Genomic DNA, 25,517 nt, shown 5'->3' with positions numbered 1-25,517 from the left:
TAGCAGAAAATCTGAACGACTGGTAGAACATTCTGACTGTGGTTTACAGAGACGTAGTTACTTGTGTTGAAAATCTGAGTCATGTATCTGTGTCACTTTCATGTGTAGTACAGAATTTAACGAAACTTTCTGCGTCTTCCATAACAAAATTGAACTTACTCGTTCAAGTCCTCTCGTGCATGAGTCTCACTGTCGCATCCGTAAGTTGGGCGTTTAATTTTGTCATTAATAACACCTTTCCCACGAATTACATCAAATCACTAATTGTGTGCTGTGGATACATGAATTACTTCAATTGTTATATATACAGCTTCCAATGGTATTTATTTGATGAGATTCCAGTAGAAAATGTTACCAATGATAAAAATTAAAGACGCAACTTGCGGATGTGACGATAACATGTAAATATGTCAAGCGGTTTTTAGATGTTGACATATACTAAAGCTCAACTAATTCCACTTTATAATGGCCACAATACCAATATTTCAATATCGGGTTGTTCAAACACACAATTTTGCGGTCTAAATGAGCCTTGTCATTACAAAAATCCTGAAATCCTGACCTCTGTCTTCTTCCATCACTTTTGCCCTCCACGGCTGAACATACTCCGTGTTATCCTAAACCACATCCTGTCAACTTGCCTCTTTACTCACTATTTCCACGTACAGTGCTATGGTAAAGCTATCAGAGGGATGAGGATCACGGCAAGAGTAAAGTGCCTTGAAGGCACGCCCGGGTAGAGATGACCTACTCTGCGAACACAACCTGTCTCATTGTTCGAATGGCAAGTGGGCTAAAGTTGCTAGTCAGGCTGTAGCGTCGGCGCCAAGTGCATTTAACGAAGGGAGTACTAGACTAACTATTAAGAATGATACTGTGTGTATGTGGTGGATGACTGTATGGCGATGGTGATACCGAAATGTCAGGGAAGACAGAAAAGTAACAGCTGTTACAACCTCTCCTGGCGCGGAGACTGTAGTTCTTTCGTCACCTATTCTTCAGAGCACCACTTCATTTTTATTTTATCTCTGGAAGCATTTTTCAGCATCGTCCTGCAACACACATCTAGCTCTTTCCACAGATCACGTGCTTTGGCATTTCCGTGATACTCTGTCCCAGAGCAAACAAACCTGTGACTAATGTTTCTTTCCTGCAGAAATGATGATCGGTTTGTGGAGCGCTCCACTGCGCAGGCATCAGCGCCTGTACAGAGTCCCAATCTTTACACAGTCCAATCGAGCTATTTTCACGAATGATGATGAAATGATGAGGACAACATAAACACACAGTCCCCGGACACAGAAAATCCGCAACCCGGCCGGGAATCGAACCCGGGACCACGTGATTCAGAGGCTGAATGCTAGCCACCCCGCAGAATGAAAGTATTTTTGAAACATACAAAACCGTGAAGAGCTGACGATGAATAGTTTTTCATTTACTCACTAAATGTATTCACAAATTGTGAATACGGTGTAATGGTACTTTGACTACCGCGCCTCCGCCAATACAAAGATATGATTTACGATCGCGCATGCGGAAGAGCGCTGCGCCAGCGACCGATTTTTATAAATAATTTTGATCTTTTTTTTTTACTTCTGCGCAGGTGTTTGTTTTTAACAACTAATTGATTACTCTCTCTCTCTCGTCGTCATACGAAAGACGTGTATTTTTTGGCGCTGTGTTAAATATGCTTTTGGGTGGAAATTAAAATTATATTACGAAACGAAGTAATTTCAATAGTGATTCGAAATGGTTATCGCCGAATTTGTAAATTGATCCTGCTAGTGACAACTTGAAGAAGTTTTCAACAGACGGAGAAAAGTGAAAGACGGGTCGTCCTACAAGAGAATTAGGAGGACAGATATGAATGGCATATTGTAATTAGTATTCCGTTTCTAACAAGATAATAAGGTAAATTTCAACTAATTTCTGATGCTATTTCCGTACAGTCGCATCACAATACAGGTACTGTACTAATGTCTTTCATTTACTATCTGTTACGATCTCCTTTTAATCTCACGTATGCTAACATTATTTTACATGGCAACGTTCTTCCTGTCATGTCCATCATGCGCCACCGCCATCAGTAGTCAAATGTATTACGGAATCTATAGAAATGTATACTAACACAGTTAATCGAGCTTCGTGTTGTTGCTATCTTCAGTCCGTAGGCTCTTTGATGTAGCTCTCCACGCTACTGCATCCTGTTGAAGCCTGCTCATATCTGCTTTACTACTGCAACCTCCATCTATCTGAACATGTGTACCGTATGCAAACCTTCGTTTCCCTCTATACTTCATACCCTCCACATTTCCCATCGTTACCAAACTGACGATTCCTCGGTTCCTCAGGATATGTCCTACTACCCGATCCCTCTTAAGTCTAGTTGTGCCAAGAAATTATTTTTCCTCAGGTCGATTCAGTCCTTCCTCATTTATTATTCGATACATCCATCTAATCTATATCATTCTTCTAAAACACCACATTTCATAAGCTTCTATTCTCTTCTTATCTGAATGACGTATCCTCCACTCTTCACTTCTATTAAAAAAATCTACACGCCAAAAAATTGTTTTTCAGAAATGCTTTTCTTACTATTGGGGCAACGGCCTTGCCGCAGTGGATACACCGGTTCCCGTCGGATCACCGAAGTTAAACGCTGTCGGGCGTGGCCGGCACTTGGATGGGTGACCAGCCGGGCCACCATGATCTGTTGCTATTTTTCGGGGTGCACTCAGCCTCGTGATGCCAACTGAGGAGCTACTCGACCGAATAGTAGCGGCTCCGGTCACAGAAAACCATCATAACGACCAGGAGAGTGGTGTGCTGACCACACACCCCTCCTATCCGCATCGTCAGCTGAGGATGACACGGCGGTCGGATGGTCCCGCTGCCTGGAAACGGTGTGCCTTTCCTTACTATTTCCAACGTGCACTTACTTCTTCCCTACTTCGGCAACTGAGTTGCCCAAATAGCAAAACCCATCTACAGCTTTTAGCGCCACAATTCCTAATGTAATTCCCTCACCGTAGCCTGGTATAATTCGACTACATTCCATTACACTTGTTTCCATCTTGCAATATCTTTTCTACACACGATTGGTTCAGCCCAACGGCTCTTCAAGATCTTTGCTGTCTCTGGCGGAACTACAATGACATCGGCAAATGCAAAGTTTAATTTCTTCGTACGTTTCCAAGAACGAAGTACTGTACGTACTGAGTGACGACTCCACAGCTGCTCATAAACTACAGCAAAAACCTCGCTTCTGCGTGGTCAATTGTACACGAGCAGTTTCTTTAACCACACAGTGTACAAGCTCTGAGGGCATACGACCACCTTACCACATTAGTTTTCAGCGAGTGGCCCAACATCAGTTCACAGCTTGCAAGAAAGGAGTCGTCATCCGACAGCATCTTAAAAAAATAATTATTACCACCATGGAGCATTAACGTTACGAAACAGCTCTTTCCTGTTTCTACAATGTTCACGAATGAAAATGTTATTAGAGCTTGGCGTTTTATAATAACAGAGGGTTAAATTATAGACTGTCAAGTACAATGTGAAAACATTTTGTGAAGAACATTAACTGGCGCCTATGCATTAAGTCTGAAATATAGTAGAACGACTAAGAGTAAAATGTGGTGGCTAAAAGACTTGTTACAGTAAATTTAGAAGCAGTTTGTTTATTTAGGCTACAGGGATAATACACACTGCAGTTTCGGTGTTGAAACATCACTCAGGCTGAGATTAGCCAGGTGCTGTTTTGACTGCAGTCACTTTCCCAGTACAGAGAGTCTTCCGCTTCTACGCAACATTCACGTCAGCCGCCACTAAAGCTTACGTTGCTGCGGTCGCCGGCACGTTGCCTACCCCTCAAGCAGCACCAATGGAGCCGCCGAGAATACCGTCCCACCTAACGACGGATGTCCTCTCACAGTGTCACATGCAGTCATTTAACGAGACATGCAATTTTGACACTACGACTGCTAGGTCGCTGGCGTTTGCAAAAGTGAGAAATCAGGGAAGTCGACATGAAGTGTTCCGGACGAATCCGATATGTGAAGAAACCGAACGACGGACCCATCGGACACCTTTTATTGTACCACTTACGTGCAGTTAGCAAAGTTGTTATCGCCAAGCCTTAACGTGCATCGTTTTCCATTCAGTTCCTGATCTAAGGGGACAAGAAGGCTGCTAGCTTGTTGATGTACAGAATATCTAATAGTAAGTCAATACTTAAATATATAGCTCTAAAACCTGCAGTACATTTACAATGTGCAGCAAATATTTTTATAGGCCGGTACATCGATATTTTTTCCTCGATATATCGATATCTTTTACAATGATATTGTTTTAAATATTCATAAATAGATATCTAAATATTTTTTAAAAAATACCGACAGTTCTAGTTCACACAAGTTCCAGTGACTGAAGATACTGACCATCAACCATGATGCTGTTTCGCCCACTAATTTCATAAATAATCCCGCGCGTCTTTCCACCATCGCGAAAATATTTTCACCCTGGGAACGAGCGTAGTACTTACTGTGATGTAACAAAATAAAAGTAGTGTTGTTATTCAATGTAAAAGGTGGAATTTGAAATTTCGCTTACTATCTTATCAATCAAATGGTTCAAATGTCTCTGAGCACTATGGGACCTAACATCTCAGGTTATCAGTCCCCTAGAACTTAGAACTACTTCAACCTAACTAACCAAAGGTCATCACAAACATCCATGCCTGAGGCAGGATTCGAACCTACGACCGTAGCTGTCGCGCGGTTCCAGACTGAAGCGCCTAGAACCGCTCGGCGACACCGGCCGACTTTTATCAGTCACAATTGGCGTAAGAATCATGGATTGACCATTGTCATAAAATATTACATTATGAAATGTGAATAGTCTTTACTTGCAGTTTCGCGTGGCTTGAAGCAGTCACAGCTAGCGTGCTATTGATTAAGAAATTGCGTTATCGTCTTTCTAATTACTTCATGATCATAGGATACGATAATGGTCGAGAAGTTACTGTTATGACAAAACAATTTCCTAAGGGACCAGGAAGTTCTTAAGGGCGCGAAAACAACTGTACCATCACACAAAAGGGAATTCGATATTAAAGCTGACGCAAGAAGACGATAAAACAGTTTTCTATTTGTCAATGTAACACGCACATGGATTGCTGATCTTGGTGCCTGTAATCTTAGCAAAATGCATAATTAAAATGGAAATAATACTGAGGAGATGATAGGAATGAGCACTGCTAAGTGATTCAATGTTTCCAGAGCAAATATTTGTAGTAACTGAAATATTTATCGTACCTTGTGCTTAGTACTACAAGAAAGATACATTTTTATGTCCGTTTCATGTCCATTGAGCGCTCTTTTATACAGTCATTGTCCTCTTGAGTCGCCCGTGCGTCGTCACGATAAGTTGTAACAGTTCTTTTTTACACTTAACTCAAACTTAGACGGAACATGTTTTTACACATTTAGTACAAATTAGATCATACCGCCATAAATCTGCGTCCGTCTTACTTAAGAAAAACAGTACAAGTGTTTAGCGCTCACGGCTTCATTTGTTCTCCAGCGAACAAAATAGTGAAGGATCGCATATCAATCCGTATTCTTCTGTTTATGTTGCCGCCCAAAGACGACGAATTACATTATTTAGGAAATTCCACCGTCGCTATGCGACGCCTTTTTTCACATTAATCATTCTTTGTAAACGAGTATTCGCCTTCTAGCTGAAGGTATTAACTATTTGCTTTTTTAATGAAAGCAAAAATAGCGAATATCACATTACACTTATTGGTAAAATCTTCTGGCCATTTGTACTCGCCGGCCGCAGCGGCCGAGCGGTTCTAGGCGCTCAGTCCTTAACCGCGCGACTGCTACGGTCGCAGGTTCGAATGCTGCCTCGGGCATGGATGTGTGTGATGTCCTTAGGTTAGTTAGGTTTATCTAGTTCTAAGTTCTAGGGGACTGATGGCCACTGATGTTTAGTCCCATAGTGCTCAGAGCCATTTGAACCATTTATACGCGACGCACCTGCCCGCGACCGCTCCGTACGTAACCTCAACAACTACTCTCATTCACGCGCGAGATCAATAGCACTGAGGCACTGTTGACGTTAAATAGCAAGACAATGGCTCCGCCGGAGATAACGCGCGCTCAGCTTCCAAGATTCAGAAACCAGTGATGCGCAAGGAGGACAATATTACCACGTCACAACACGAAAGATAGGAGTACACCTTACACTATTCATATTAATTGTACAGTACTGAACAGTTCATGCCGACCTGTTGTGATTCCGTGGCACAGTTGCAGTTCAAAGCGCTCAACAGGTGGCGCCAAGGCTGGACACTGCTGCTGACTAAGTTTAAGGAGATGGAACAGCTACGTTCGTCAATCTTCTATTCAACCTCCCCCCCGCCCCCCCCCCCCCCCCCCACTTCTCCTCCGACACAAGCAGCTCCTAGAGAGCACGGACCGTGACGGCGTCCTGTTCTGGGTGTCCCACACAGTGCGAGTTTTATTTATAAGTCCGCCCGCTATACGCCCTTCTGCTTACTCACAGGAACTACAATAGACACGAGTGCTACGTAACGGACATTCTTAGGGGTTCGTTACAAAACTGGCCGAGTTCTGACAATGTCATTGACTGGTTTTGCATGTTGTTATTTCGCTTTGGTTATGAGCCTCCAGTCTGACATTATTTCCTGAAATTCTTGCGAAAAATTATTGTGTCTAGCAAATTCTGTATTTGTTCTTTGGTTATGTACCGGACTTCATGTATACGACAGCATTAACTGACCACCCCTCTGGAAGATAACCCAAGAGTTCCGTGAACCATGTCTTACATTGTAACATCTGTGGATGAAAATTCTACGTCAAGATAGCAAATTTTCCCAACTCTTTACCGCTTACGTTGCCGAGCCATCTTCAATCTAAAATGTCGTTCTGTGTGACACTCATTACACATTGAATTTTTTTAAAGGTAAGTCGTTGTAGGCAAATAAATCCTAACGTTTAAATCTTATTTGGTTATGTAAACTGACAACGTTAATCACTAATCAATTAAGATTTTCATATTGAGATTTTTGTATTTAACTACGGCAACTTAACTCTAAAGTATTAGTGTCCTACACTGAACAAAATTTTAGATTGATCTAAAGATGACTTGACAATGAACCGAAACCGGTAATCAGTAAAGAAAATTAGCAATGTTGACGCAGGATTTCCATCCACACTTGTTTCAAAACAACAGATCGCATATCTCGCCCCAGCTGACAATGTCAAAGAATAACAGTACGTTAGGTTGATTGCAGCTTGTTAAAACGGATGGATCAAGTTGCTAAGTACGCTGTGTGTATCAACTGTCGGCAGCCTTCACAGTTAAGAATGGGTAGAAACAGGGCGATCCTCTATCGCTAGTTTTGCCTCATCATTGCGCTGGAAAAGGCGAGACGTGCACTTGACCGTAATAGGGCGATGGAGTTGACCAGAAATGAGACGACCTTGCATTTGCAGATGATGGGATTGTGGGCGAAACTCTGAATGAGGTGACAGTATATACGTCTCCATTTACGCTAGAAGCGAGCAACTAGGGTTATTGGTCAACGATGAGAAAACAAAGTATGTGGTAATCTCACGTCGTCGAAACGTTGTGCAGTATAGAAAGTCACTATTTTGAAAGAGTCGAAACATTCAAGAACCGGGGGTCAGTACTGACCAATAAACGTGAGAAAGAGAAGGAAATTCGACAACGAATAATAAATAAGAACCGGATTACTAGAGGTTGAACCACATATACATGTCAAGCATTGTACCACAGAAAAGCACGTTACATCCGTAGGTATCTCATTACTTCCACCGGTTATAATGTATAACTGTGAGACATGGGCGAGAGAACACAGACAATAGAAGAGCGCATCTGTACGTTTGAGATCATTTTGAAGATAATTTGTGCACCCTTATACAATACAGAAACTGGAAGAAAGGATAGAAGCCACAGTGAATATCTGCATCGGCAATTTAAAAAAGCTGACGCTGGCAGAGTGATTCCAAGCAGAAGATTACAGTGGATCAACTGGTAGACGGCCAAGAGGTTGTCCGCGAACCAGGTAGAAAGACACAACTTGAGTTCCCCTCGAAGAAGTAGATCCAACAGCTAGTACTGAGGTTGCCAGAGACAGAACTAAACAAACATATGTAATCAATTTTCGTGATGTTACAATTCCATCCAGTAATTATACATGGACTGTATGTGTTGGTCATACCATTATATTTTATGTTTGTGTATCTGTTTAGTTTTGTATTCTGCCAAGTCTAAGTGTCGTATGTATGTGCAATAAATGACGATGATGTGCAGTTCTTACAAATAACTCCGCGTCCCAAATATCTTTCGCCATCGGTTTCTATCTTCCCATGCTTTCTCGTCTTCTATTATTTGTATGTTTCATTGGCTACTTTACGCCATATGGCCATGGAACCTTCCCTGGCCATCTGTCACCTACCATTCGCATTACATGTCCATTCCAGGCGAGTTGCGATACTCATGTTCTGCCTGTGATGCTTTGTTGAGTCTGGGTCATTTTCCTAGTTGTATTTCTTATGCGGTCTCGTCGAGATGTTCTACACTATCTTCTAGGATGGTCCATGACTACAACTCGCAAATTTGTTTTTATTTCTTCCAGTTAGCTCCCAGCGCTTGGATCATTCAGCTCTTAAAGGATCTACAATAATTATATAGAACATCGTCTCTACATTTTTTTCGTGTAGTTAAAATCTCAGTCGTAAGGGCTATGTTATGGATTTACGTTATCATTTCATTGCTTCCATTTTGTGATATTTTTTGTTTTATTTTATGATTTCGACAAATTCAGTAACTAAGTCATCCCACGGATCTTTAAGCGTAATTTCATGTGTCATGTTAGGAAGAACTCCGCTAACTGGTAAAATTGTTGTTTATTCAAACAAAACCTGTTTCGCGGTTTGAAGCCGCATTACCAGGTGCAGCAACATTAAAAGATCATACGCATACCCGTCGCTCCTATTCAAAGTTTACTAGTCACAGAATTTGACTAGGAGCGAAGGGTATGCCTAAGATCTTTTAATGTTGTTGCAAATGATTATGCGGCTTTAACGCTAAACCGTTTGTGTTTTAATAAACAACAAATTTACCAGCTGTAAGCGAAGTTCTTCCTAACTTCATGCCTTTCAACAACTGCGGTTGCCTGAAATATAAAATAGTAATTTCATTCTATTGTTTTTTTAATCACAGGTATTGTCTTTTCATTCAAGAAATTTTTTGCTATTTCCTTTTTGAATTTATTAAAAATTAGTTCAGTGGAGGTTTTTATAATTACTGCGCTTACTGTAATAAAAGATTTTTTATTGTTTGGAGTTGTTTTTGGTGTTCCTGTTATTAATGAATTGTGTATTAGAGCTTCACAACTCCCTGGTCACTTCCATTCTCGGCCTTCGTTGCTGCCTAATCCCTACCGTCAAACTGACCAGCACGTCACATGCGTAAGCAACAATATTTTATTTCATTGTTTATTCACTAAGCACGAGTTAACTGTCGTTACTCCTGTTCGCATGCTAGTATCTGGAAGACATTTAGAAATGACTAAATGAGTAACTGATATTAATATGATTGTCAGGGAATCCCGAAGATGTGACAGTCCAATTTCGATAATGTTGAATCCCTTGCTACAGGAGGCTCATAGATAGAACCGTCATTACTGAACATGTCACAATTATTCTGCAGATTTCACAAATATCATTAGGTCCTCCGATAATATGAGGTATATAAACTAAGAATACTGTCGGAGGAAGACAGTCTGCGTCAGTCGATGCGTACTACTTAGACACAAAGTTACATCGCTGTTGGAAGTACCAAGAAACTATTTGTGCTTAGATACTTATTTGCGATTGGTTTCCGAAGTGTAAATGTGCGGTAATGCTTTCACAAGTTTCACCAAAATAACAGCTCAATGGCAGTGGACGAAGAGTGTGTTACAGTCGCGTCATAGCAAAGACGGAGAGCTCCTACGCAGTCTAAAGAGGAACGACATGGGCAAAAGTTGCCACTGGTGTAAGGAAAGAATATGGTTGTGTGTGGAATCAGACTATACCTTGCAGGTGACCACTACTAAATGAACATGATTCTGTATTACTTCGTATACATTCGTCACGGCGAAAGGACACATTTCAAATTAAAAAATACAAACGGTTATAAGAAAAGATTTAATTATAGATTTAATTATTAATTCAAAAAATGAAGTAACCTTTTTGCAGCTGCATGTCTGCAGTCTCGGTAAACACTGAACTCCCCGTGCTGCACTATCGTACTACAACGCTATACGACCCAAAACGAAACATCGCAGCCCTTTAGCGTAGTTGAAGTATCGTGCGGTAATTGTTTTTCTGCATTTGAGTGGGAACGAATCAACGATCCATGATGAGTTGGCGAACGTGAATTGAAAAAATATAAGAGGGCTTTTCTTTTCAGTCTCTTCTGGGCGCGTAATCGACACGTCAGAAAAACCAAAAATGCTTTATTTACAACATTTAGCTACACTTTCGCTATTTTTTGACAGTCGGCTCTGTGACTTAGACGTTTGTCGTAGCCGCTTTTGATATTCGCCAATTCCCGTTGCTGGTCTTCATCTCATTGTCTGTGCCAAAATGCTGTTGTCAGAGCCAGCTGATCATGTGAGAGAAGAGACAAAAATCAGAAGGAGCTGGATAGTGGTGATAAAACACTTCATAAGGTTACTAGCTTATTTTTTTGGTATACAATGAAAGCGATGTGAGCTCTACTATTATTATTCGCAGTGTTATACCTCATATTTGTACTCTGGACATTTTTTCAAACAGTAGACTCCAATAGTCGGTTGTTAGCCACAGAGGTTCTGAGTATAAGCAATGTGATCTTTGGTTGCCAGTAGTATTGTCGTTGGGAATAGCACTAAGTGAGAAGTAAGCGCAGGAGTCGGTTATTGGTCACGCTGCTGAGCGGACTGGAAACAGATAGCAGAGCCCAAAGATAAAAATGTAGAGGATGTTTAAGTTTGGAAATATGATTTGGTGAAGACTGATTTGAGAAGCGTGAAGATTTGTCGCTGCATCGCCTACTCGCGCGCAAGTACGACACGTTTGTAAAGGTAAATTTTCGGTGAGTATTCTTTATTGCTTCGGGTCAGGTAGTTCGATTGACGAATTGAGATCAAGTAAAATGATCTGTTCACATGGCTTGCACTCAGAGTTGTAGATGTTTCTCATTTCAGTAATTAATTTCATGGCAAATTTTCTTTCTTTCTAGAAATTTTTGTAAAGATGATTGTAACTGTCAATTAATGAGTTCCACTATTCATTATATATAATTTGAACGCTAGTCTATTTCAATGATTTAATTCGTCCAATTTCTACCACCGTCTCCTCAAGAAAAATTTTGTTTTTTAATTGTGTGTCGCCGCACTGCACTTGCGAGAACATAGCGGCGAAAACTAAACCTTAATGTGCTTAGCTTAGCAGCACGTACTGCCATTACACTTGCCCAAGGCTTTCTTTTCTTTAGCTGATTACCTGCTGCGCTGAATTTTTTCTTTTCGCCACTTTCGAGCAGTACGAGTTTCTGTTGCCACAAAGTAAGCCACAAAAACTTATTAGGGCCAGTTAACATCAGTCAATAGATAATAAGATTATTCACAGTTGAACATTGCATTTCAAAAGTATTATCAGGTTCAGCATACCTGAAGTTTAGTTCAAATTTAGCTTCTTTGTCAGACAGTCTTGTTCTTACACTGTACTGTTACATTTGCATCTTTATTATTTAATGTTTGGAATTTTATTTAGTCAATCTGGGCACGTAAATTTACAGGGTATCTTCACAGAAACGTTTTAGACATTTATTCTTTCAAAATTAATTTCAACTTCATTACAATACAGTGTTACAGTTTCAGATAGTTTTGGCGACTCAGTTTATAAGACAGCGTTTACATAATCGCACCAATTGCATTGTTCAGGTTTTTATTGTATTGTATGTTAACTGGGGACCCAGAAACGCCGCAGCCGCAGTGGTCCACAACTCCCACGACGACTACCGCAGTCCACTTCACTCCTCCGCCGCCCCACATCGAACCCAGTGTTATTGTGCGGTTCGGCCCCCCGTGGACCCCCCAGGGAACGTCTCACACCGGAGGAGTGTAACCCCTATGTTTGCGTGGTAGAGTTAATGGTGGTGTACGCGTACGAGGAGAACTGGTTTGCGCAGCAATTGCCGACATGGTGTAACTAAGGCGGAATAAGGGTAACCAGCCCGTATACGCCGAGGCAGATGGAAAACCGTCTAAACACCATACACAGTCTGGCTGGTTCATCGGACCTCGACACAAATCCGCCGGGAGGATTCGTACCGGAGACTAGGCGCTCCTTCCCACTCCGAAAAGCCGTGTGTGACACCGCACGGCCAACCGGCGGGCTCGTTCAGGTTTTCTTTCAACACAGACACACCAGTGCAGTTCAGAACACAACAAACACAAGTTACAATTGCCCATCGAAAACGGCGCAGGGGCGTCTTCGTCGCACTTGCAGCATGCGGTTGAGAATTTACATTAAGAAGCACTTCAAATTTGGCTGCAGATAGTATTGCCTGTACGTCTTTATGTTCTCACTGTGCGCTCAGAACTGAGTGAATGCGACGTGATGTGCTAGACGGGCATACTAGAGAAACTGCGTAACACATCACCGGAGTTTCACTGTGGTTTTAATTTCCCAACCGATCGGAGATTTAGAAAAAGTACATAGCCCTCGTACGTATCCAGTGGTTAGGTGGTGGAGACCTTTCTACTGTCTTCAAACACATGTAAATAACGAGGAATTGGCAGATCATTTCTCTATGAAGAATACGGAATCGCGAGGAAAGTGGATGCTCTGGTGCTCGCTGTTGGCGATCGATGCGGTAGTGGAAAAATGAAAATCAATCATGGATTACTGTTTTCGACATCATGCATGGCATTTTGAACATGAAAAAGCTGACCACACTGTGTTCCTAGACTGCTCACACACGTTCAAAAAATTCCACAGAATCGAGGCAGCCAATCCAGATGACCTGTTCAGTCGCTTCGTCACTACGGACGAGAGCTGCGTGTATCATTATGACTCTGAAGAGCAAAGCAAGCAATGGGAACGTGCGGATTCACCACCAACGAAAAGGGCGAAGAACCATCGTTGGACAAGATGCCGCTGTTTTCTTGGCACCGCAAAGGTGTAGTGACAAAGGGTTATGTCCGCAAGACTACGACCACACCGGGCGCGCTCGCTTGGCGGCGAGGTACCTTGAGACTCACCTGGTGCCAAGCACTTGGATGCTCGGTGACCACACCGGATCATCGATGGCATGAACCATAGGCGTGTTGCTCGCTCGCACCGTGGAAATATCTTTTCTAATGCTGAGTCAGAAAATCCTACCCACAGTTTTGTTTATTTTATTTTTTAAAATATGAAATGTTGTGGAAACTGCCATCATGCTAAAGTACACTCCTGGAAATGGAAAAAAGAACACATTGACACCGGTGTGTCAGACCCACCATACTTGCTCCGGACACTGCGAGAGGGCTGTACAAGCAATGATCACACGCACGGCAAAGCGGACACACCAGGAACCGCGGTGTTGGCCGTCGAATGGCGCTACCTGCGCAGCATTTGTGCACCGCCGCCGTCAGTGTCAGCCAGTTTGCCGTGGCATACGGAGCTCCATCGCAGTCTTTAACACTGGTAGCATGCCGCGACAGCGTGGACGTGAACCGTATGTGCAGTTGACGGACTTTGAGCGAGTGCGTATAGTGAGCATGCGGGAGGCCGGGTGGACGTGCCGCCGAATTGCTCAACACGTGGGGCGTGAGGTCTCCACAGTACATCGATGTTGTCGCCAGTGGTCGGCGGAAGGTGCACGTGCCCGGCGACCTGGGACCGGACCGCAGCGACGCACGGATGCACGCCAAGACCGTAGGATCCTACGCAGTGCCGTAGGGGACCGCACCGCCACTTCCCAGCAAATTAGGGACACTGTTGCTCCTGGGGTATCGGCAAGGACCATTCGCAACCGTCTCCATGAAGCTGGGCTACGGTCCCGCACACCGTTTGGCCGTCTTCCGCTCACGCCCCAACATCGTCCAGCCCGCCTCCAGTGGTGTCGCGACAGGCGTGAATGGAGGGACGAATGGAGACGTGTCGTCTTCAGCGATGAGAGTCGCTTCTGCCTTGGTGCCAATGATGGTCGTATGCTTGTTTGGCGCCGTGCAGGTGAGCGCCACAATCAGGACTGCATACGACCGAGGCACACAGGGCCAACACCCGGCATCATGGTGTGGGGAGCGATCTCCTACACTGGCCGTACACCTCTGGTGATCGTCGAGGGGACACTGAATAGTGCACGGTACATCCAAACCGTCATCGAACCCATCCTTCTACCATTCCTAGACCGGCAAGGGAACTTGCTGTTCCAACAGGACAATGCACGGCCGCATGTATCCCGTGCCACCCAACGTGCTCTAGAAGGTGTAAGTCAACTACCCTAGCCAGCAAGATCTCCGGATCTGTCCCGCATTGAACATGTTTGGGACTGGATGAAGCGTCGTCTCACGCGGTCTGCACGTCCAGCACGAACGCTGGTCCAACTGAGGCGCCAGGTGGAAATGGCATGGCAAGCCGTTCCACAGGACTACATCCAGCATCTCTACGATCGTCTCCATGGGAGAATAGCAGCCTGCATTGCTGCGAAAGGTGGATATACACTGTACTAGTGCCGACATTGTGCATGCTCTGTTGCCTGTGTCTATGTGCCTGTGGTTCTGTCAGTGTGATCATGTGATGTATCTGACCCCAGGAATATGTCAATAAAGTTTCCCCTTCCTGGGACAATGAATTCACGGTGTTCTTATTTCAATTTCCAGGAGTGTATTAACTTGGAGAGAAATGCACGTGGTGAATTCAACGTGACGATGATGATGATGATGATATTTGGTTGGTGGGGGCGCTCAACTGCGCAGCCATCAACGCTTGTACCAAGTCCCAATTGTTACACAATTCGCCGGCCGTGGTAGCCGAGCGGTTCTAGGCGGTACAGTCTGGAACCGCACGACCGCTGCGGACGCAGGTTCGAATCCTGCCTCGGGCGTGGGTGTTTGTGATGTCCTTAGGTTAGGTAGGTTTAAGTAGTTCTAAGTTCTAGGGGACTGATGACCACAGCAGTTAAGTCCCACAGTGCTCAGAGCCATTTGAATCATTTGTTACACAGTCCAGGTTTTTTCACAGTCCACTCTAGCCACTGCCAGAAATGATGATTATATGATGCGGACACCACAAACACCCAGTCCCCGGGCAGAGAAAATCCCCAACCCGCCTGGGAATCGAACCCGGGACCCCGTGATCCAGAGGCAGCAACGCTAGCCACTAGACCACGGGCTGCAGACTGCATTCAACATGTTTACAAATAACTTCGGCAGTTAAAAAAAAAATTTCAGTTATTTACGAATGACTGTAAAATCGTTCGACTATTACAGAAAAACTACAAAAACAAAATACTAATTACAAAGTTGGTATATCTTTGTATCTCCACGAAGTGCGGAAGGAGTTGATGATATTGCACTAACTCTTTGGGCCTTTTTGAAGAGTTATCGTCTCCAAACATGGTGAATGTAGTATCTTAAAAAGTGAAAGCCAATCAACAACAGATAAAAGTGGTACCGTTGCTTGAAGACATTCAGTCTCCGGAATTGCCTTGTGTTCCTTAGATAGTTCACAAGTCTGTACCAAAGAGAAGAAACAGAAAAATGCGTCCCATTGTGTCTACAATCAAAAGCGAGCGGTTTTTGAACCTTGAGAGGAAAAAAAAGAGAATTAACACCACTGGAGCAAGACATTGACAGAAGCTAAAATGACAATCTTCTGTTCCTGCACAGTTGTTGCCAAATATAGCTGAACTTCCATCATTGCAAAATTGTATACTGTGATGCAAAATTTAAAATTTAATTGTTGCAAAACTTCAGTCGGTTCCCTTTCGTAATGAGCAGCCTTTATCAGGTAGTATGAACTTCGACGGCAACATACCGGGAAGAGCAAACACTGCCGTTCGTCTAGGTGCAACCAGCGCTCGGTGCGGCCGGTCTCGTTAGTTCACAGCCGTTTGTTTAGGAAGGTGTGTCGCCTGGCGAGTCGCGTGGTACCTAGGCGCCAAGTGAGGCGCGTCCGCTGTGGCTAACTGTCACAGTATACTACTGGAATCTCCTAACGAGTTTACTGTAGTCAATTAAGACGACGTGTCGCAGTAAGCTATTTCAGGAGGTGCTTTTACTACACAACTCCTTAACTCACTCTTGGTGCTATCAAGTTTTACCTCATCCCCACATTCTCTACGCAGCGCCCAGTGACTTGTTCCTCTTTCTCTGGATGAAGAAATTACCGCGTGGATGCATTCTCCACAATTACGACAAAGGCGCTCAGTCCGGAACCGCGTGACTGCTACGGTCGCAGGTTCGAATCCTGCCTCGGGCATGGATGTGTGTGATGTCCTTAGGTTAGTTAGGTTTAAGTAGTTTTAAGTTCTAGGGGACTGATGACCACAGATGTTAAGTCCCATAGTGCTCAGAGCCAATTACGACAAAGTGATTTTCGAGAAGGAACGTTTGTTGAAGAGCCGAAATGCAAATTCCTCTGTCAAGTAAGACATCGGTGGCAAAAGTGCACCGCACTGAAATAATACTGTACCATCGAGCTTCATGTTAGCAGTTTGATTTTTTGAGGTATTAATTAAAATATTATTGCAACGGCCTTGCCGCAGTAGATACACCGGTTCCAGTGATATCACCGAAGTTAAGCGTTGTTGGGAGTGGCCGGCACTTGGATAGGTGACCATCCAGCCGCCAACCGCTGTTGCCTTTTTTCGGGGTGCACTCAGCCTCATGATGCCAATTAAGGAGCTACTCGACCGAAAAGTAGCAGCTTCGGTCAAGGATACCATCATAACGACCGCGAGAGCGATGTTATGACCCCACGCTCCTCGCATCCGCATCCTCCTCGGAGGATGACATGGCGGTCGGATGGTCCCGGTAGGCCACTAGTGGCCAGTAGACTGAGTGCTTCAGGGCTTCATTAATTAAAATATTACCATGTGTCCTCGTAACCACGAAGTAATACCCAGCACAAATACACTTAAAAAAAAGACATACCACGAAGGAAAATTATCCGAATGGGACGGAAATCCGTCAATGTAATGTACATGTACAGACAAACAAATGATTACAATTTCAGAAAAAAATTGATGTTTTATGCAAGAGAAATAGCTTCACAAACTGAGCAAGCAGGTAACGCCTAGGTCCACGTCTAGGCCTTATGCAAGCAGTTACTCGGCTTGACATTGATTGAGAGAGTTGTTGGAAGTCGCCTCGAGTGACATCGTGTCAGACTCAGTCCAATTGGCGGGGTATATAATCGAAACGCCGATCGGGATGGAGGGCCCTGCCCATTATGCTCCAAACGCTCTCAATTGGGGAGAGATACGGCGACCTTTTCGCCAAGCTAGAATTTGGCAAGTACGAAGACAAAAGGTAGAAACTCTAGCCACGAGCGGGTTGACATTATCTTCTGAAATGTAAGGTCAGGATGGCTTGCCACGGACAGCAACAAAACGGGGTTTAGAATATCGTCGACGTTTCGCTATGCTGTAAGAGTACCGCGGATGGAAACCGAAAAGGTCCTGCTATGAAAAGAAACGGCATCTCAAGCCGTCACTCCAAGTTGTCAGGCCGTATGGTGGATGACAGTCAGTTCGGTATCCCACTGCTGTTCGAGGCGTCGCCAGACACGTCTTTGCTGGTTATCGGGACTCGTTTCGAACTGGGCTCGTCACTGATGACAATTCTAATCCAGTCAATGGGATTCCAGGCCGAAGCAGTGTCTGGAGACCCCCTGGACAGCTATGGGATATCAACCTTACCAACGCCCGCCATACGGCGTGATAGACTGGAGGGCCATTTTATTTCATTTCATGGTGTTGTTGTTGTTGTTGTTGTTGTCTTCAGTCCTGAGACTGGTTTGATGCAGCTCTCCATGCTACTCTATCCTGTGAAAGCTGCTTCATCTCCCAGTACCTACTGCAACCTACATCCTTTTGAATCTGCTTAGTGTACTCATCTCTCGGTCTCCCTCTACGATTTTTACCCTCCACGCTGCCCTCCAACGCTAAATTTGTGATCCCTTGATGCCTCAAAACATGTCCTACCAACCGATCCCTTCTTCTAGTCAAGTTGTGCCAAAAACTTCTCTTCTCCCCAATCCTATTCAATACCTCCTCATTAGTTACGTGATCTATCCACCTGATCTTCAGTATTCTTCTGTAGCACCACATTTCGAAAGCTTCTATTCTCTTCTTGTCCAAACTAGTAATCGTCCATGTTTCACTTCCATACATGGCTACACTCCAAACAAATACTTTCAGAAACGACTTCCTGATACATAAATCTATATTCGATGTTAACAAATTTCTCTTCTTCAGAAACGCTTTCCTTGCCATTGCCTGTCTACATTTTATATCCTCTCTACTTCGACCATCATCAGTTATTTTACTTCCTAAATAGCAAAACTCCTTTACTGCTTTAAGTGTCTCATTTCCTAATCTAATTCCCTCAGCATCACCCGATTTAATTTGACTACATTCCATTATCCTCGTTTTGCTTTTGTTGATGTTCATCTTATATCCTCCTTTCAAGACACTGTCCATTCCGTTCAACTGCTCTTCCAAGTCCTTTGCCGTCTCTGACAGAATTACAATGTCATCGGCGAACCTCAAAGTTTTTACTTCGTCTCCATGAATTTTAATACCTACTCCAAATTTTTCTTTTGTTTCCTTTACTGCTTGCTCAATATACAGATTGAATAACATCGGGGAGAGGCTACAACCCTGTCTCACTCCTTTCCCAACCACTGCTTCCCTTTCATGCCCCTCGACTTTTATGACTGCCATCTGGTTTCTGTACAAATTGTAAATAGCCTTTCGCTCCCTGTATTTTACCCCTGCCACCTTTAGAATTTGAAAAGAGTATTCCAGTCAACATTGTCAAAAGCTTTCTGTAAGTCTACAAATACTAGAAACGTAGGTTTGCCTTTTCTTAATCTTTCTTCTAAGATAAGTCGTAAGGTCAGTATTGCCTCACGTGTTCCAACATTTCGACGGAATCCAAACTGATCCTCCCCGAGGTCCGCATCTACCAGTTTTTCCATTCGTCTGTAAAGAATTCGCGTTAGTATTTTGCAGCTGCGACTTATTAAACTGATAGTTCGGTAATTTTCACATCTGTCAGCACCTGCTTTCTTTGGGATTGGAATTATTATATTCTTCTTGAAGTCTGAGGGTATTTCGCCTGTCTCATACATCTTGCTCACCAGCTGGTAGAGTTTTGTCATGACTGGCTCTCCCAAGGCCGTCAGTAGTTCTAATGGAATGTTGTCTGCTCCGGGGGCCTTGTTTCGACTCAGGTCTTTCAGTGCTCTGTCAAACTCTTCACGCAGTATCGTATCTCCCATTTCGTCTTCATCTACATCATCTTCCATTTCCATAATATTGTCCTCAAGTACATCACCCTTGTATAAACCTTCTATTTACTCCTTCCACCTTTCTGCCTTCCCTTGTTTGCTTAGAACTGGGTTTCCATCCGAGCTCTTGATATTCATTCAAGTGGTTCTCTTTTCTCCAAAGGTCTCTTTAATTTTCCTGTAGGCAGTATCTATCTTACCCCTAGTGAGATAAGCCTCTACATCCTTACATTTGTCCTCTAGCCATCCCTGCTTAACCATTTTGCACTTCCTGTCGATCTCATTTTTGAGACGTCTGTATTCCTTTTTGCCTGCTTCATTTACTGCATTTTTATATTTTCTCCTTTCATCAATTAAATTCAATATTTCTTCTGTTACCCAAGAATTTCTAGCAGCCCTCGTCTTTTTACCTTCTTTATCCTCTGCTGCCTTCACTACTTCATCCCTCAGAGCTACCCATTCTTCTTCTACTGTATTTCTTTCCCCTATTCCTGTCAATTGTCCCCTTATGCTCTCCCCGAAACTCTGTACAACCTCTGGTTCTTTCAGTTTATCCAGGTCCCATCTCCTTAATTTCCCACATTTTTGCAGTTTCTTCAGTTTTAATCTACAGGTCATAACCAATAGATTGTGGTCCGAGTACACATCTGCCCCTGGAAATGTCTTACAACTTAAAACCTGGTTCCTAAATCTCTGTCTTACCATTATATAATCTATTTGATACCTTTTAGTATCTCCAGGGTTCTTCCAGGTATACAACCTTCTTTCATGATTCTTAAACCAAGTGTTAGCTATGATTAAGTTGTGCTCCGTGCAAAATTCTACTAGGCGGCTTCCTCTTTCATTTCTTAGCCCCAATCCATATTCACCTACTATGTTTCCTTCTCTCCCTTTTCCTACACTCGAATTCCAGACACCCATTACTATTAAATTTTCGTCTCCCTTCACTATCTGAACAATTTCTTTTATTTCATCGTACTTTTCTTCAATTTCTTCATCATCTGCAGAGCTAGTTGGCATATAAACTTGTACTACTGTAGTAGGTGTGGACTTTGTATCTATCTTGGCCACAATAATGCGTTCACTATGCTGTTTGTAGTAGCTTACCCGCATTCCTATTTTCCTATTCATTATTAAACCTACTCCTGCATTACCCCTATTTGATTTTGTGTTTATAACCCTGTAGTCACCTGACCAGAAGTCTTGTTCCTCCTGCCACCGAACTTCACTAATTCCCACTATAACTTTAACCTATCCATTTCCCTCTTTAAATTTTCTAACCTACCTGCCCGATTAAGGGATCTGACATTCCACGCTCCGATCCGTAGAACGCCAGTTTTCTTTCTCCTGATAACGACATCGTCCTGAGTAGTCCCCGCCCGGAGATCCGAATGGGGGACTATTTTACCTCCGGAATATTTTACCCAAGAGGATGCCAGAATCATTTAATCAGACAGTAAAGCTGCATGTCCTCGGGAAAAATTACGGCTGTAGTTTCCCCTTGCTTTCAGCCGTTCGCAGTACCAGCACACCAAGGCCGTTTTGGTTAATGTTGCAAGGCCAGATCAGTCAATCATCCAGACTGTTGCCCCTGCAACTACTGAAAAGGCTGCTGCCCCTCTTCAGGAACCACACGTTTGGCTGGCCTCTCAACAGACACCCCTCCGTTGTGGTTGCACCTACGGTACGGCCATCTGTATCGCTGAGGCACGCAAGCCTCCCCACTAACGGCAAGGTCCATGGTTCATGGGGGGGTTTCATTTCATAGCATAGCAAAACCCTTTGGTTATCGTCCGAGGCGCCCATACAGCACAGCGGCACGTTGACGACATTTTAGGCCGCGTTGTTTTTTGTTTTTTTTGTTTTTTTGTTTTTTTTTTTTTTTGTAGTAGGCCATCCCCAGCTTACATTTCGGCATGATAACGCCCGCCGCAAACGGCGAGAGTTTCTACTGCTTGTCTTCCTGCTTGCCGAACACTACATTTGTGAACGAAGTCGCTAGATCTCTCCCCAAATGAGAACGTTTGGAGCATTATGGGGATGGTCATCCAACCATCTCGTGGGAGACAGCGATGTCAGCACCTACAAGAAGCTGAAAGGGATGCCATAGTTGATCATCTCGGTGGCTACCCGAATCGCGCAATAACACTATTTCACGGCGCATTCAAATGAGACAGTGGCTCCGATTGGAACTTGAGGCCAGGAATACTGGTAGTCAAGGTTCAGGTCGAGAAAGACTGGCCGCTGCAATTGACGATCACCACACTGGACACGAAGAACATCGCAATCCTTTCAAGAGTGCACCTGTCGCCCGAGAAAAAGTGATCCACTCACTGCCACATACTGTATCATCCCATACCACTGATCGGACACTAGCAGCAGATGGACGAGGGAATTACCATCCCATGCGAAGGCTACTGTTAACACAACACAAACGGGTGCATTTCGAATGGTGCCGTGATCAGGAAGCATGGACTGCTCATAAATGGCGTCGCCTTTTTCAGTGATCAGTCACGGTTCTGCATTACTCCTGATGACTGTCGTCAGCTAGTATGAACGAGACCGGGTTAGATATCACATCCCACCAATGTCTTCGAGAGGCGCAGTGGCGTTACTCCTGGCTTTATGGTTAGGAAGCCACGGAATATAACTTCACGTCACAAATAGTAATGATTGGGGAAAATGACGGCATAACGTCACGGACATCCTGCATCTTTCTGCGTAACTTCTATTCATGCGTCCACACCCGTTAGCAGAGTGGTCAGCGCGGTGGAATGCCACGCCAGCTGGCCCGGTTCTGATTACCGGCTGGGGCAGGAGATTTTCTATGGGTGTTGCGCTGTCATCATCGTTCCATCCCCATCTCCGACGCGCAAGTCGCCCATTGTGGCGTCGAAGGCAGTAAGTACTTGCCCTCGGCGGTCGAACTTACCCGAATGGGGGAAAATGGTTCAAATGGCTCGGAGCACTATATGACTTGACATCTGAGGTCATCAGTCCCCTAGAACTTAGACCTACTTAGAGCTAACTAACCTAAGGATATCACACACATCCATGTCCGCGGCAGGATTCGAACCTGCGACCATAGCGGTCGCGCGGTTCCAGACTGTAGCCCCTAGAACCGCTCTGCCACTACGGCCGGCCCCGAATGGGGGACTCCCGGCCCACGATGCCGTACGCTTATTACCATTTCTACTCACGCGACGTCACTGTGTTGCTATTTTTCAACAGTACACTGATCGTCTGTACATGGCATGTGTGTCTATGGACATCTGAGTGATTTTGAAGTACTCCTGCAGCCAACGAAGTCCCCTGATATGTGCCCAGTGGAAAATGTATGGGACCAGGTTGGACGTCAGTTGCTTGACCACCTTGCCTCTGGAGAGGCTAGGATGACTTTACGACACTTTCCCCAATCGAAAGACTGCACACATTCAGGCCAGAGGATAAACTACTTCGTGTTGACAGGTGGTCTCTTTCTTTGACACGATCTTTTTATCACTGAAATAAGAACCACTGAACTCCCCTCCTTATCTTACGGGTGCTTCATTTTTTTTTTGTCAGGCAGTGTATTTCTGTCTGCCGACAAGAAGAGGTGTACATATGCTTTCTCCATTGACTACCAACAGTACGATCAGTTGGTAGTGACAGATGGTTAAAATTTAACTGTACGGATCTCCTGATTGCTTACTTTATCCTCAGAAATAAGTAACCTTTGTCATTTTCGTGAAAGAAAACGTCTCGAAAGTACTGGCTAGTATCTTCCACTCACCACAAAATTCTGTGGGGAAATTTACTACAGTCGTTTGAGAGCGACGAGCAGCTCCTGGACTTCTGGCCCACTTACAGAAAGCAGTCTGGTTAATATTCCGCAGTGAATCTTGTGATGCGCCGCAGTTTTTTTAACCACTTCTCTACGAATTCTGGAGTAGCAGGACCAAAAATCCCCCTTCTGCCATACCTTCTACCAACTGCAAAGTGGCGAACCACCTTTTCGCTTCTCATGGCCTATATGTCGACGGTGCGTTAACCTACTTTTCTTTCTTATTCCACAATATTCTATACCTACGGATTCATTTACAGCCCGAGTGCAGTTCTTGAACTTCTTGGACTTTGCGTTTGCGATATGTGCATTTTTATCAAAATAAAAACGTGAATAGTAAGTCGTTTAGAAAGTACTTACGCTTCAGATGTTATGACAACAAACAGTTGCAACACCAAGGACTGCCGTCGAGACCTCTCTATCACCTGAAAAAAATTAAACATTTGGTATAAACAAACAGGTAAGACAACAACTCAATAATTAATCTAGAAATATCAACGCTGTTATAATTATACAAGTAGTAGTAGTTAAAAACAACACTTATAAAACGTATTTGGTGTGAATACAACAGAAGACAGTATGCACTCGAGAATGGAGGTGAACGTGCTGCAATTATACAAACTCCAAGTTAAGCCTTTTGTGACAGGCGAAACACCAAATAAATGTAGCCTGCGGCCATGTCTCGTGGGTAATAATATTAAGCTACGAAAATAAGAATACACATACTTGGCAGTTTATATAAGTACCGAAAGTTAAAATTTTATTTAATACGCTAAGTGAAAATTAGAGACAAAAAGTAATAGCAAAATTATTGCGACCCAAATAGAGGGGATGTTACCAAACAGTTTCGTTGTTAACTCAGGCATAATTAGTTTTCATTCTTGCTTCAGCTTCTATTTCATGTCTTCTTTTAGAGTTTACTGGAGATCTCCTGGCTCTTTTATAGAGTGCGTGCCATGAGTTTTCTATGGTGCTAAAGTCTAACGACTTAGATGGTACTTTAATAGCTTTTGGACAGTGATGAACAAACCATTCTTTTCTAAAGTATCATTTTGCTTTCAATCATTCCCTTTGAAGTATCAATGTTGATCTAATCCCCTACTTTTTCGCACGTCTGTGTAATTTTCCTTCAGCACGTTGAGATAACACTTTTTTTAACGTGCTGTCTTTTCAAGTTCTCACTCCTACACCAAATGACGCAATACAGCTCCATGCCAAAACACCCCCCCCCCCCCCCCCCATGTTTTATAGTTGGATTACTAACGTTCTGCCTGCAGATCGTCATTTGGTTTTCGCCACGCCATAGATCTTCCTTGTGTTGGAAAAAGACGCTGAATCTACTTTTATCAATAAACAACACCTTTCGATCATTCCTGACCCTCTGTATACGCGGTCTGTTCCAAGGTGTTGCAGTTTCCCTTGGTTCACTTTTTTCCGTGCCAGTTTTCCATCGCACCTTTTCTTTCTGACAAGCATCTCGACAGTTGGTTCACGTATTTGCTTACCACATTCCTGCAGTAGATGAATTGCAGTTTAGGAACACTTAATCGAGGATTACGCTTAATTTTTCTGTTTGATCGCCTTTTCTAATATGTAGCTTCCAGAGCAGCTCTTTTTGAGGTATAAATGCTAGGCGACCTTCTTTCTCATATCGTCACGTAACATAAAAAAATCGCACTTCTGGGAATACACAGAAAACTACCAACCGTTCTACGACAGTTTATCAGCACAGAAAATGATTACAAGTTGTCGACATTCGAATATCGTGTTAGTCTCCTTGAGTCCCATTGCCGCTTTGTAGACCACACAGCAACACAGAATAGTGACAAGTGAGCGATCAGGGAGCCGCAGTCATCCTAACACCCACAACACGCATTCATGCAAGAGAACTTGTCACGTTCTTACGTGGCCAAGTACTAAAGTTGGTGGTGTGTCTTCTTGGTTGTATGGCCATGGTCCATGAAACTTTTCGGTTCCTTACTTTTTATACAGAGCTGCACTGGACATCTACGGAGATGCCTATGGCGACGCCGAGTTTTTTTTACAATGACAGAGTCGGACGTCGGAGAGCGACTTAAAAACTGTTTAATACGGGTATG

At 43.7% G+C, this 25,517-nt stretch overlaps 1 protein-coding gene and 1 pseudogene across 7 annotated transcripts in view; one reads left to right on the top strand and one right to left on the bottom strand.

Moving 5' to 3' along the window:
- The window catches only part of LOC126272722 (V-type proton ATPase 116 kDa subunit a 1), a 610,777-nt gene that overhangs the window by 304,926 nt on the left and 280,334 nt on the right, over window positions 1-25,517 (bottom strand). For all 7 annotated transcript variants that reach the window (XM_049975766.1, XM_049975767.1, XM_049975765.1 and 4 more), the window contains one exon: window positions 23,779-23,843. The gene's annotated coding sequence lies outside the window, so the exon portion shown is untranslated. The remainder of the gene's footprint in view (window positions 1-23,778; window positions 23,844-25,517) is intronic.
- On the top strand, window positions 2,602-2,719 carry LOC126274575 (5S ribosomal RNA; annotated as a pseudogene).

Source organism: Schistocerca gregaria, chromosome 5, assembly GCF_023897955.1.
Source record: "Schistocerca gregaria isolate iqSchGreg1 chromosome 5, iqSchGreg1.2, whole genome shotgun sequence".
NCBI classification, from domain to species: Eukaryota; Metazoa; Arthropoda; class Insecta; order Orthoptera; family Acrididae; genus Schistocerca; species Schistocerca gregaria.
This window is presented reverse-complemented; position numbering and strand designations above follow the sequence as displayed.